We start from the raw sequence: 12,979 nt of genomic DNA, 5'->3' as shown, positions 1-12,979 counted from the left end.
CCCAGGAAGCTTTTGTTTGCTGGAAGGGTGCATTGCTGGCTCAATGATCAGTTTGGTATCTAACCCTCAGCCCTTTTTTGCAGAACTGGTGGTAGGCTTCTGGTGTATGTCTGGAGTTGTTCCTCCTCAGGGGAAGTACCTTGCATTTCCCTTTGCTGAACTGCATGAGATCCTGCTGAGACCATTTCTCTAGTCTGTCCATCTCTCTGAATGGCAGCATAGCCTTCTGGTTTGTCAATCACTTCTTCCTATTGTGTTTCATTTACAAACTTGATGAGGGTACAGTCTGTACCAGTAATTTAGCAAAGTCTTAATCAGCATTGGTTCCAGTATTGATTCTTCCATCACTAGGAACTGGCCTACAATTGGATTTCATGCCACCAACCAAAACCTTTTTAGCTCAGGTGTTCAGTCAGATTTCAGTCCATCTCAGCAGTCACTTACTAAAACATATTCCAGCAACTAGTCTATTAGAATGCTATTGAAGAAAGCATCAAAATCCTCTCTGACATCAAGATAAACAACAACCACTAGTCTCCCCATGTCCATTGACCCAATCATTTCATCACAGAAGTCTATCTAGTTGGTCAGGAATGACTTCCCCTTCCTAAGTCTATACTAACTACTCCCAGTCATCTTTTGTCCCTAAATGGTTAGTAGTTAGATATTAACTGAAAATTAACCAGGAACTTGAGACATCAATAGTGTCAAAGAACTACGTCCTATGCTTCATAATTTTTACTACATGATGTGCCAAGTCAATATTATACTATTCAATTTAAATTCATTTTCTATAGCTGATCATACACTTTATTCTTACCTCCAGTCTCTGTGCTTCTCACGGACTTCCTATTCTGGCTCAATACAGCTAATTGCTCAACTACAACTAGAAGACTGAAGAGTATTTCTGTAGTATTTTAGCCTGCAGTGGGTAAGAAAAGAAATGTGTCTTTACTAACAAATTTTAAAAACCTTCAGGAAGAAAATGGTATTTGGTTCAAAGCCTTTTAACATCTGAAGAAATTATCCAGATAGGCTGTTATTTAGAAAGCAATGACCACCAACTTTTATCTCCCAATTTAACAGTTGTACAGAACTATTTTAATATAAAATAATGTCTGCCATTCTTGTTGTTCCAAGCTTCATTCTGGAAGGACAGGTATTTTTTGCAAATGTCTAATTTCATATGCTGTCACGTGCCTTTGGTTTAATAGCATACAAGTGGCCTTTGCTATTTAGACTGCAATTTATCTATCATATCTAAAATATCCATGAGCATTCACCAATACATGCTGATATGAACTATGGGCATTATAAGGGCAGAAAGCATCAAGGGCAGAAAATTTCTAGGCATCTGTAAGTATGCTATAGATGGAGGAAGTTTCAGAGTCTTGGGTTTGGAAGAAGAACCTCAGTTCTAATCTAAGCACCAGAATCCATTTGGATATATTGTCACCACCTTGGAGACACACTGGGATGTAAATATGAACTTGAATAGGCTGTGCTTCTTCATTCCATTTGGCAAAAGCCTTTTTTTCTCACATGGGTAATGCAGCATCCAAATGACTGTGTTAAATAATAAAGTCGCAACAGGCAAAGCCTTGTTCTTGAAACAAAAGGTAATGCATGCTGCCAGAGGTCCTTCCATGTGTTTCAAACTGGTGCTAAATACAGTACTGGTCATGTCTTGTAAAAGAAAGTAATCCTCGTCATGCTGCTTGTTCTCCAACTGCAACAAGGACAAGTGAATGCTCTGTTTCTTATCAGAGTGCTGGTATCTGTTCCTCCTTTCAGAGAGTTCATCCAGCTGGTTTATGGCTCTCACAGTTCAGCTAAGAGGATGGGGGAAGGGGATTAGCCCAACAGTTACAGTAAATTACACACATTCATTGCCCCCTTGACTTCTACACTGAAGTTCTTGCCTTTTATGGCAGATGTAGGGAAAATGATATAATGGTATGCCATACAACATGCACATAGAGAGCTGAGGATGTATTTCATATATCTTTGCAAGTCTTGTTTTGCAAACTTTTCTTAGGGAATTTGGAATTTACAGTCTGATAAGCAATTGCACTACAAAGGATAAGTGACTATCAGCAACTACATGCTCTGTTAGGGCAAAAATAATACAGGAAAGGAGGAGGGAGGGAGGGAGGGAGGGAGGGAGGGAGGGAGGGAGGGAGGGAGGGAGGAAGGAAGGAAGGAAGGAAGGAAGGAAGGAAGGAAGGAAGGAAGGAAGGAAGGAAGGAAGGAAGGAAGGAAGGAAGGAAGGAAGGAAGGAAGGAAGGAAGGAAGGAAGGAAGGAAGGAAGGAAGGAAGGAAGGAAGGAAGGAAGGAAGGAAGGAAGGAAGGAAGGAAGGAAGGAAGGAAGGAAGGAAGGAAGGAAGGAAGGAAGGAAGGAAGGAAGGAAGGAAGGAAGGAAGGAAGGAAGGAAGGAAGGAAGGAAGGAAGGAAGGAAGGAAGGAAGGAAGGAAGGAAGGAAGGAAGGAAGGAAGGAAGGAAGGAAGGAAGGAAGGAAGGAAGGAAGGAAGGAAGGAAGGAAGGAAGGAAGGAAGGAAGGAAGGAAGGAAGGAAGGAAGGAAGGAAGGAAGGAAGGAAGGAAGGAAGGAAGGAAGGAAGGAAGGAAGGAAGGAAGGAAGGAAGGAAGGAAGGAAGGAAGGAAGGAAGGAAGGAAGGAAGGAAGGAAGGAAGGAAGGAAGGAAGGAAGGAAGGAAGGAAGGAAGGAAGGAAGGAAGGAAGGAAGGAAGGAAGGAAGGAAGGAAGGAAGGAAGGAAGGAAGGAAGGAAGATTGATTGCATTCATTATGCACAGTCCATTGAATTCTGGATTTTATGTCAGTAGCAAAATTATCCTTAAAGCTGGGATTTTAGTCTGGGCCTTTTCTAGAAAACAAATTTGCATAGCAGTTATTGTTTCATGGAGGAAAAATAAAAAGTAGATTTTGAATTAAATTATAGCAGAAAGACACCATTGTCTTTATGTGAAGTGGGCCATTGTGAAAGAAGCTTACTAAATTAAATCATTAGCACTGTTTTCAGATTATCATGTGAGTTTTGTGAGGATGGGAGATTTGTCTTGATACATTCTGAGTGCTCTTTTCTGTTATGAAATTCTGATCATCTGACTTTCTCCACAGGAGTTCAGTGGAACATCTCCAATATTTGCTAAATATGGAGTTAGCCAAATAAAGTTGCACGGAACAACAAAATGAGGATTATCACAACTAAGTGTGTGGGCATTTGGGATTTCATGCAAATTAATCCAAAGACAGAGTTGTACAGTCCTGATTCTCATCTCACACATTTTTTATCACAAAGTTGTTCTGTTATAAATCAGAAATTATTTACTTTCCTGCTAAATATTTCGCATAGATACTAGAAACTGAATGCAAAAACCACTACCACTTAATGCACCTTCTGTTGTGGGAGCATTAAGTCTCAGTACCACACCCTTAAAACACTTTCTCAAGAAAAGTAGAAGTAATGCAAAGATTATCCATACACTCTGTAGTGCCCTTGATATGTGAGTAGGGTTTGACCCCATAGAGCAGTTTAAGTGGATGAAAAAAGAACATATATAGGTTGCCTTACTGCTATCAATAAATGCAGAAGTGCCAAGCTATGTAACATAAGACCCTTGAGAAAGTGTTAATGAGGTATAACTGGTAAGTTACCAACACTTTTCAGCATACCAGTCACCAAACATGGTATAAGCAACTTTACCTTATGGAAATAATGAACAAGAATTTTTAGGTGAAATTACTGGTTCTCTTAAGTCTTTCCACCACCATCTTCCATAACTCTTCTCCTTCAAACTACACTATTCATTATTGGCTGTATCCTTATGTAAGTTGAACCAACCCATCTATACTGATTCTGAATCTTGCCTTGGATTCACAACAGGATTTGGGTGAGGAGAAGCTGCATTTGTTCAAACCCATACATTTCCACACTTTAGGACCTGCAAATCCTGCAAATTTTCTGACACAAAGTTGGTATATCTGTTCTGCATAAGAACAAGGACGTCTCACACAGCTCTGTCACACCAGCCTGAAGACTAGAGTATATCAGTGGAAGGTTGGAAGACTTCTAGAAATGCTAATTGGAAAGAATGTCTGAAGGTCACTGAGTCTGGTCTCCACCTTGAAGAAGGATTACTACCAGTGCTAGACCATGTCAACCCCCTCTCTACTTTTCTGTTATTTTTTGAAAGTCAGTTATCCCATGGTAGTGTCTTGCAGCTATAAGATAACACAGAAGAAGACAGAAAGACTTACTGAAAAAAATCTAAAGACAGATGGGGACTACTTTGGTCTTGATTGTAAAGGATTTCTTATTCTCTGTAATCCAAGAGCCTCTGTGTTCAGTGAAAAGCAATTAGGGAATGGGCATGTTAAACATGCTTCAGAAGGCTGCAGAGAGAATACTTGCAAGCATCTACTTTAGAGTGCAAAAATGAAAATAAAACTATTTAATATATGTGAGTTAATATGTGTAATAAACTACAGTTACTGGATCAGGCCTCCTTAAAGATGAATAATTTACTGTTCTTTACTTATTCCACATGAATAATTTACTGTTCTTTTGGAAGAAATTACCTAATCCAGCACAGGACAGCAAGAGTGAACACGCCCACAAACCTTGACAGAAATCTTGGAATGAAAAATAGTGGAAAACACCCCCTTGACCCTTTTTCCTTCAAATAATCTGTTTAATCTGATTAAGGAATGCTGAAGAATGGTGGAAAATGCTCTGTTTAGAAATCTGGAATTGTGATGCGTGGCAGCTGAAGGATTGTAGCTTCCCTGTGAAAGCTTTCCTGGGAGATGGTTGGCACTGCAGTGGAGGCTGGTATGTGCTGGTCAGAGACATGTCACCCTTCAGCAAGGATCAGCAACACCCTAAAGGTGGAAAAAAATACACCACACTCTGAAGGGTCAAAAAGCAAAGTAAACTTGCAGCTTTGGTAGCAAAAATGTCAATCTTTCCAGAGAAGGCAACAGAATGGTGATCAGCAGACCTGCACTGAACTGCCTTGGACTCCAGCAGTTCTCTCCTGCCTCTTCACCCTAAGATAGTCTACATTCAGCAGCTGCTCCAGGCAGCCTTTATGTGACCTCTGACTAGTCCAAATAATCTATCTTCCCATCCTTCCAGGCAGGATGCATGATTGACTTGAACAAAGTCAATCCTCTCCCACCAGAGAAAAAGGAGGGTTGTGAGGGGATAGCTATGGTGTCTGGTGAAAAGGACAAGGCATTGCCAATGTCATCTTCAGGTGGTAGCTAACTGCATGTAGAATTAGTTTGATCTGAATCATTCACAGGTAGCTCTGTGGATGTTTCAGTGATAAAATATTGCTGTAGATCACCAGATAGACCAAAATGGAAGAAAAAAGTATGGATTTGCAGAGAACTGCAAATTGGCAATGAAATCAGAGCTCTGAATCCATAAGCATACAACTTCTACCTTGTCATTCCATGTGTATGTACCTAATGAATACATACATCAGTACATAGCCTTGCAGAGTACATTCTTGTCTGTACCCTAAAAGTGCTCAGAGCACTCTATATGTGTATTTAGTTTCTCTGGATTAGCAGTGAGTTATGTTGAGGTGTCTTGAATTCAAGGATGTTAGAGATGGTTGGGGGCTCCTGTGAGTCAAAGTTCATAGCTCATGCATGAAGCATGTGAATCCTCCCCAGTTTAGTTTGAGGCAGCAACAGGACAAAGGGTTTGTCATACATGCTGAGTCATTGGAAACATGATCATGTGAGAGTAGCCTATGTAACTGATGTTAGGGTCATATGTTGTTTCTGATGTGTTTCAGCTGGTCCTGTTCTGTAAATATAGAGCAGCTGCTTTTCCAAGCTTCATAGAATGCTGTATAGCCAACACAGATGGAATTCTAGAATAACTTTACCTAGAAGGTCCTTTAAGCATAACAATTCATCATAGATCCTCTTTAGCTATGTTGCTTCCACATTCACGCAGCCACCAGAAAGAGCCAGGCATTCAGAGCATTACAGTCATATAGTCTTACCTTCTACAAGCTAGGAAAACCTTGCTCGATAACTTTTACACCAAGATTATAGTTTCTGTTTGAGCTTTATGCATATCTTTTAGAATGGCTCTGCAGTTATGACTCTTAACACTTCACATGCATGAAAAAAATATCACACCTCCAAATCATTCCAAAGCTTAGGTAATTTCTCTTTTAAAGATTTCTGTTTCTTTTTTCATCTGCTTGTCCCATTCTGGCTTTCAGACATTTGATCTCAATAAGATTTTTTTCTGTTAACTCAGATATGTCACAATCTGAAGTATTTTTCCATGTAAGCATTTCTAGTCTGGAACTAATTCACTTCTATATTTTCTCTTGCATAAATAAAATAGACTACTTTGCTTAAGTCTCAATGTGTCAGGTATGTTTTATAGACTCTGTTGTCCTTATGAACTTTTTCCTTTTTTTTTTTTTTTTTCAGTTTCTTAATGTCATTTTTTAAGTGAGGACACAAGGTTTCTACTTTGGTTATGCTCTAGTTCATATTGAAGACAGAGATAATAGCCCTTTTCCTGTTTCGATTGCCTCTCGAGTCTGCAATAAAGGATGGCATTCACAAACTTAATTGCTATGTTGCCATAAGACCACATGCTTCATGGGCTGCCCAATACGATTTTTATATGTTTTTCGGATTGATCCACAGGGTAAATTTCCATATTTTATGAGGAGATTCTATCTTTACTGTTTTGCTAGCATTATGAACCAGTACTGATGTATTGCTCTATTTACTAGCTGCCTCTTATTGGTAAATATGGATGATGAAACCAACACAATTATTTACAAATTCCTCTTCTAGTATTCTTTCCTACTTTCACCAGCACTGGTTTTGTAAGTTCTTCACATACAGTTCAAAAGACATTGAGCATTGTTTGGTCAAAATTAGAACTCTGAGTACCATACTAGGAATAATCTTCCAGCATACTGGGTTCACATTTTCAATTATTTCCAAACAGCTTTCAATAAATGCCTATTATAATCTCTGGATTTAATATAGTCCTATGTCTGGAATGTGTTTCTTTTATCTGCACACCAAATCGGACCCACTCAATCAATACTCTGTTGTTTCTCTTTACCATTCATTCAACCATAAAAATTAAAAGCTCATACAGATTCTGTAGCATCCTAAGTGTGCTTATTGTCTACAGGACCCAAATGTACCAGATCCAGCTTCACAGGACTTTGGCCAGACTGCAGGAAGCTACTGTTTTCTGCACTTACAACAGTAGACCTTAAACTGGCTGATGTGCTACCAAACTGTTTACATGGCTATTACCAGTTCCCACACATTTTACTTATGGATGTCACAGTAGCACAAACCCTAGGGCTGTTTTGGGCAATACTGGCAAAAAATTATCATGATAATGATGATGATAAGCTAGAAGCACTTTTATCTCTCACAAAGATCAAATTTCATCAGAACAGTAAGGTTAAGTTATGAGGCCTGTTATCAAAACTATCATTAATTATTTGCCATAATAACCCTTCGCAGCTTCACTGAACACCTACAGCCAGGTACCCAGTTACATATATATATATATATATATATATATATATATATGTGATTATCCTATCTAAATTTAGAAATATTAGCATCAAATAAAAATTTTCAGTCCTCTGCTACTCTCTCAGCATTGGTTTATAAGAAAATCAGAATTAGCAGGGTAGAAAAGCTTCTTACAGCTAGAGAGTTTTGTATTAATTTCTTCCATTTTGTATGTCTTATGTGATCATTTCACTGTGTGAATTTTTTAGAATTCCTCCCTTTAGCCAACAACATTCATCAGAAATTTTTTAAACTAATAATTTCAGCAAGGTTTGGTATGTCACCTCCTGTATGCCACAGAGCTCCTACATCAGAGAGAGTGGGGCCCTGAAACAGGGCTGTGGGTGCATCATGTCACTCACTCACTCACTCACTCACTCACTCACTCACTCACTCACTCACTCACTCACTCACTCACTCACTCATCTCTTCCTGCAAGCTCCACTGGCATCAGCTGCTCCAGTCTCTTACCTGTCATAATCTAGGCTCCAGGGCATCACTTGATTTGGATAAACACACTGTGATCCAGGTGCTTACCCAACCCAGTTCACAAGAAACTGTACCCCTGCACTGCACTGAAGGCATAATGTACCACAGATCCATACACTCTCTAGCTGTGTGAGAATAGCCATCAAAAAGAGATTCCAGACCTGCTGTTCCTGTGACTGGGTAGAAAATGCCAGCAGTGACAGGAGAACCCCAAAAACAAGGGAAGGCATAAGTACAGTTCCTATGTGGCATAAATTAATTCTGTACAATTCACTTTGCTTATTTCCACCTGTTTATATTCTTTTGGTGTTTTGCTTAATCCCATTGAGAATTAAAGACAAGCTACGCTTTTAAACCATAGCTTCAGATGATTAACCATAGATTCAGCTGGATAACCTTTGAATCAAAACATAAGGGCCACATAACATACCCAATGCACAGTTGTAGTGAACCATATAGGAAAAGTGCACAATTTTATGAGTTAATATACTGATCCTTTAGCCAGAGACACTGTCAAATCCCATCTAAGATGGATGGCAGATCAAAGAGATGGAAGGTTCAGCAAACTGAAGGTTAACCACACCTCTAAAATGCTTTGATAATATATTAGTTGCTTTGTTTAGCTTTTCTAGAGAAGATTATTTTACATAAACTCAATTAAAATATAAATATAAATTAACTATTGTGAGGATAGTATAAATATTTGAGAAGTTATAAAATAGTTTTGCGTCATTAGGTTATGTATATTACAGTAATAATTCAGAGTGATATTTAAGAATATTCTTTTAACTAGAGGCATCAGATTAATTTTAAGATGTAAAATAACAAAGTCAGAGACCACTGTTTCAACTGTATGGTACATTTGGTTAAAATCACACCTATGTGATCATACCTCTTCTACACTGACAAAATGACGTTTATTGATAAGAATGCATTAAGTTTTCATTTTAGTAAATTTTAGTGGTTTCTTGAGGCTGGTGAATACATCTTTTCCATCTCAAGCTAATACACTGGGACAGTTCAGGTACAGAGTATGAGTTCATGGTAACTCTCTGTGCACATTGCCCTGGCTCATGACATAAGAATCATGTTTGCATATATGATGCACTTTGGAAGGAGAATATGAATGATGAGTTTAACTTGCCAGATTAAAGAAAGACTTCTTGTAAGAATCCAGGAGAATAAAGCAAAATAATTGTCTGCCAATTTATTAAACAGAATAAGCTGCCATATTTTTAAGACAATAACTTCCCTATTTTTTCCAAATACCAACCTGGACCTTGCAAACTTTGAACAGAACTAATAATCTGAAGTTTCTCTTGGAAAAGTTTACATGAAAAATTTTAGTGTGTTGAACTAGGGAGAAACATTTCATTTAGAAGCAGTTCAACAACACAATGTGGCCAAACTCTGTGGCTTTCAGAAAACTGTTTTAGTTATATGACCCATCTGCTCCGACACAACAACTCTGATTGTGCTACTTTACCTATCACACACTGTAAACTGACTGGTCCCTCATGGCGTATCACAGAGGGATTGTATCCATTATGCATCCCACCAAAAGGTCCTGGCAGATGGGAGAGGATATGTGGCAGCTGAACCAGTTTCCATGAAGCATCAAAGCAATGCAGAAAATTTTTAATGTTGGATGGAGCAAAAAGGTTATCTTTCCCATAGGGAAGGTAGAAAAAAATCCTTTTGATTAGAAGTGTTTTGATAGTTCCAAACTGAAAGAACTGAGCCAGACTTCATTCCAACCTCCCAGGCTCAAATTTTCACTTTTGGGACAAAATGTTTGCTGAAAGTTAACTCCCGACGTATTTAAATAGCAGCTTCTTTATTAAAAATTATTCAAAGGCTGAAAATCCTAGCTCTCGGTTAGAACTCAACCTCTCAAGATTCAATCTACATTTTAAAAAAAAAAAAGTTGAAATGTGTTAATATAGTTTACTGGTCAGTGTGGGCTAATGTTTTGGCCCCATTAATGCTGGCCAGCTCCACCACTTTGAAATTGTTTTAGTCTGAATTAGTGCAAAATTACAGTGCATTTGAACAGCTTCAGTAATACAGGTTTTGGCCCCGTAAGGATATTGGTTAATAGTTTTGTAGTGACGTAAAAGCCCAAAGCCATGCTCAGTATGTATAGCAGTGGAATGCTAACATTAAAAATGCATAATCTCTTCCTTCAATGCAAAAAAACTATGAAAAAAAATGCCCTTTTCCCAATCCTCTTGGAGATGTGAGAATCACTGAAACTGCTTACCAGCACCACAGTAGCCACACTAGAAGATTTTGTTGCAAGACATCCACGTGGAGCTTTTTGAATCAGCTGAGAAAGGAAAAAGAGTCTTCTTCTTCTGTCACAGCATCTCCAGATCAGATCTGGATCACAGTCTGCATCAAAGAGTACCTGTCCAAAGCGATGTGCATAGCCTGATGATATGAACCTCCCCAGGGATGGAGGAGCAGCCCTTGCTTCCAGCCTGCTAAAATGTCTCTCCTAAACCAAAGACTCTCAGTCTAGAGATGGGACACATTCAGGTCCTGAATGACATCCATTCACAAGGCACCTTCACTGGTCAAAAGAGGCCTCCTCCAATTTTTGGCAGTATGGTTACTCTGTGCACAGGTGAGATGGGGAGAGAGCAACTTGAATTCTGGGTACTTTATTTCATGTCTCACTATAGCAACCAACCTGTAAATTCCTGCACAGAATTTATGGTAAGCTGACTTAGTCGATACAGCTGCATTTCGGTTTGCTAAACCTGATCCGGTGCAGACGCTGGATTGAAACATAACAAGAATGATTATGCACAGAGCCAGCCTGCCAGAAGCAGATCCTGAAGTTGCTTTGCCAGAAAGGCAAAATATCTTGTATTTCTCTATTGTTCTGAACTTTGAATAAGCTCAGAACAATAGAGAAATACACTGCAAAATTATGTCTATCAATAAAATGCGTGAGGTAGAGGGGGAAACTATCTGCTGTAGCAATCACTGAGAACTAAATACATTACAGTCAAGGGTGCTGGATCAGGCTTGTTCCTTCTGTCTCACAACTCCTCTCTAGGAGTTTTCTACATCAGGGTTTCAGCTGATTGCCTCTAGAGCCAGCAGAGAACTTCCAACTGGCTTTAACATGAGCTGAATCAGAGCAAGGGAACATTGCAGCACTGTCAGGAGCCACATGACCATGATCTATACAGAACTGCACCAACCATCACCACCCTTTTTTATTCCAAAGTAAAAATGAGAGATTTCAGAAGTGATTGTCTTGCACCATGTTAATCATCCATCAAGTGGGCATTAATACAGCACAGGTAAATCCTGTTCATATCTGTTCATATCTGTCTCAATACAATCAACAGATAGCTGTTATCTATCCCCTCAACCTACAGGTTACTCAGATTTAGAAGTGAACATCCACATTATTCTGCGCCAAAATTAGGATCAAGGCAGAATCATCAGCTAGGCAAACTTTACAAACTTTGTCAGTTGTTTTTTCCATTCCCTTCAGTACATAAAGATTTTTTTAATGCTAAATTGGCTTCTCCAAATATGTAAATGGAAAATGTGAGGTATATTTAGCCTACTTTAAGATTTTTAAACAACAAGAATTTCTTATTGACAAGAAAGGAAGCTGCAGATGTTTATAATTTCCTTGTAAAGGGCCATTATTTTTACTCATGTAAAAGCAGAAAAAAATATAGAGCTGGACTTCTCTCTGTCAAAGTAAACAGGCCTAAGTTTACAAAAAAGGAGATCAACAAGCGCTTTAATCTTCCCCACAAAGAACATGACTTCTTTTAGTGCAATTCTGTAAAGCAATGAAATGTCTGCTGTGGGAACATGGACAGTTAATGCAAGACACTACTTCTCCTTCTTGTATAGGTGCACCTTCCTTCCACAAACCTGGGGTAAGTCCAGAGTGCTGCAGAGTGCATGTGTGTCTCCAAGCGTGTGTGTACATGTCCTGTGTGAGACATGCACGTGTCTGCCCTGACACATGGCCTGTCCTGCAGGGCATGTCACACTGTGCACTGCTGATTTCCATTCATGTCTGTCTTTGTGCAAAGGAACTGACAGATAAATAAATCAATCTAACATTTCTATTTAAATGATGGTACAGTGCCAATAGTATATAATCAAACACTCCATCATTATTGCAAAATGTTTCTTTGGAACAAGATATATACAAAGGATTGATGGAGAATACAAAGTGTATTGTGTTAAGGTAAAACACTACAAACAAAATGTTCCTAAAATGACTGGTTGTTAAATTATCACTTTTAAAATACGACATTATGATAGAAGCTGGTCTGTGGCAAAGTTCTGCATGACAGACAAGACCATTTAAAAGAGTGCTTCAAGTGTTTCATGCTTAGTGATGAGTACAGAGGAAAGCAGAGAGACACCTCTGTAACAGATGGACACACAAATCAGTGAGCAAGCTCTGACAGAGCTGACAGGAGTTTTATGCCCTGAACCATTTTTAGTGCAAGAACAGCAGGTGTAGTAACAGCATTTTGGTGATTCCAAAATTAAGACTTTAAATTTTACTTCAGTTTTAATTTTATTTAATGACAACAAAATTTTTAAAAGAGGGATTGATTGAAGCATCCCATTCCACAAACAAATCATACCTATTTTTTCACCTGCCCAGCTTCATGACAATCTTCAGAGTTGACAGAGAATATTTTTTTTTTGTTTCTACTGCTGCATGTTAGTCACAATCACAGAATGGGTAAGGCTGGGATGGACCACAGGAGGTCACATAGTACAACCTCTCTGTGCAGTCAGGGTCATTCTAGAGATTGTTACTCATGCTTGTGGTTTTTAAATATTTGCAGTGAAGAAACCTCCACAGCTTTCCTGGGAAATCTATTC

General features: G+C 38.8%; 1 long non-coding RNA gene across 1 annotated transcript in view; it reads right to left on the bottom strand.

The window, feature by feature from the left end:
- Positions 1-12,979, bottom strand: part of LOC135291163 (uncharacterized) — a 78,529-nt gene that overhangs the window by 25,673 nt on the left and 39,877 nt on the right. The window contains exon 2 of the long non-coding RNA XR_010354032.1: positions 821-922. This is a non-coding gene — a long non-coding RNA (uncharacterized LOC135291163). The remainder of the gene's footprint in view (positions 1-820; positions 923-12,979) is intronic.

This window comes from Passer domesticus, chromosome Z, assembly GCF_036417665.1.
Source record: "Passer domesticus isolate bPasDom1 chromosome Z, bPasDom1.hap1, whole genome shotgun sequence".
NCBI lineage: Eukaryota > Metazoa > Chordata > Aves > Passeriformes > Passeridae > Passer > Passer domesticus.
This window is presented reverse-complemented; position numbering and strand designations above follow the sequence as displayed.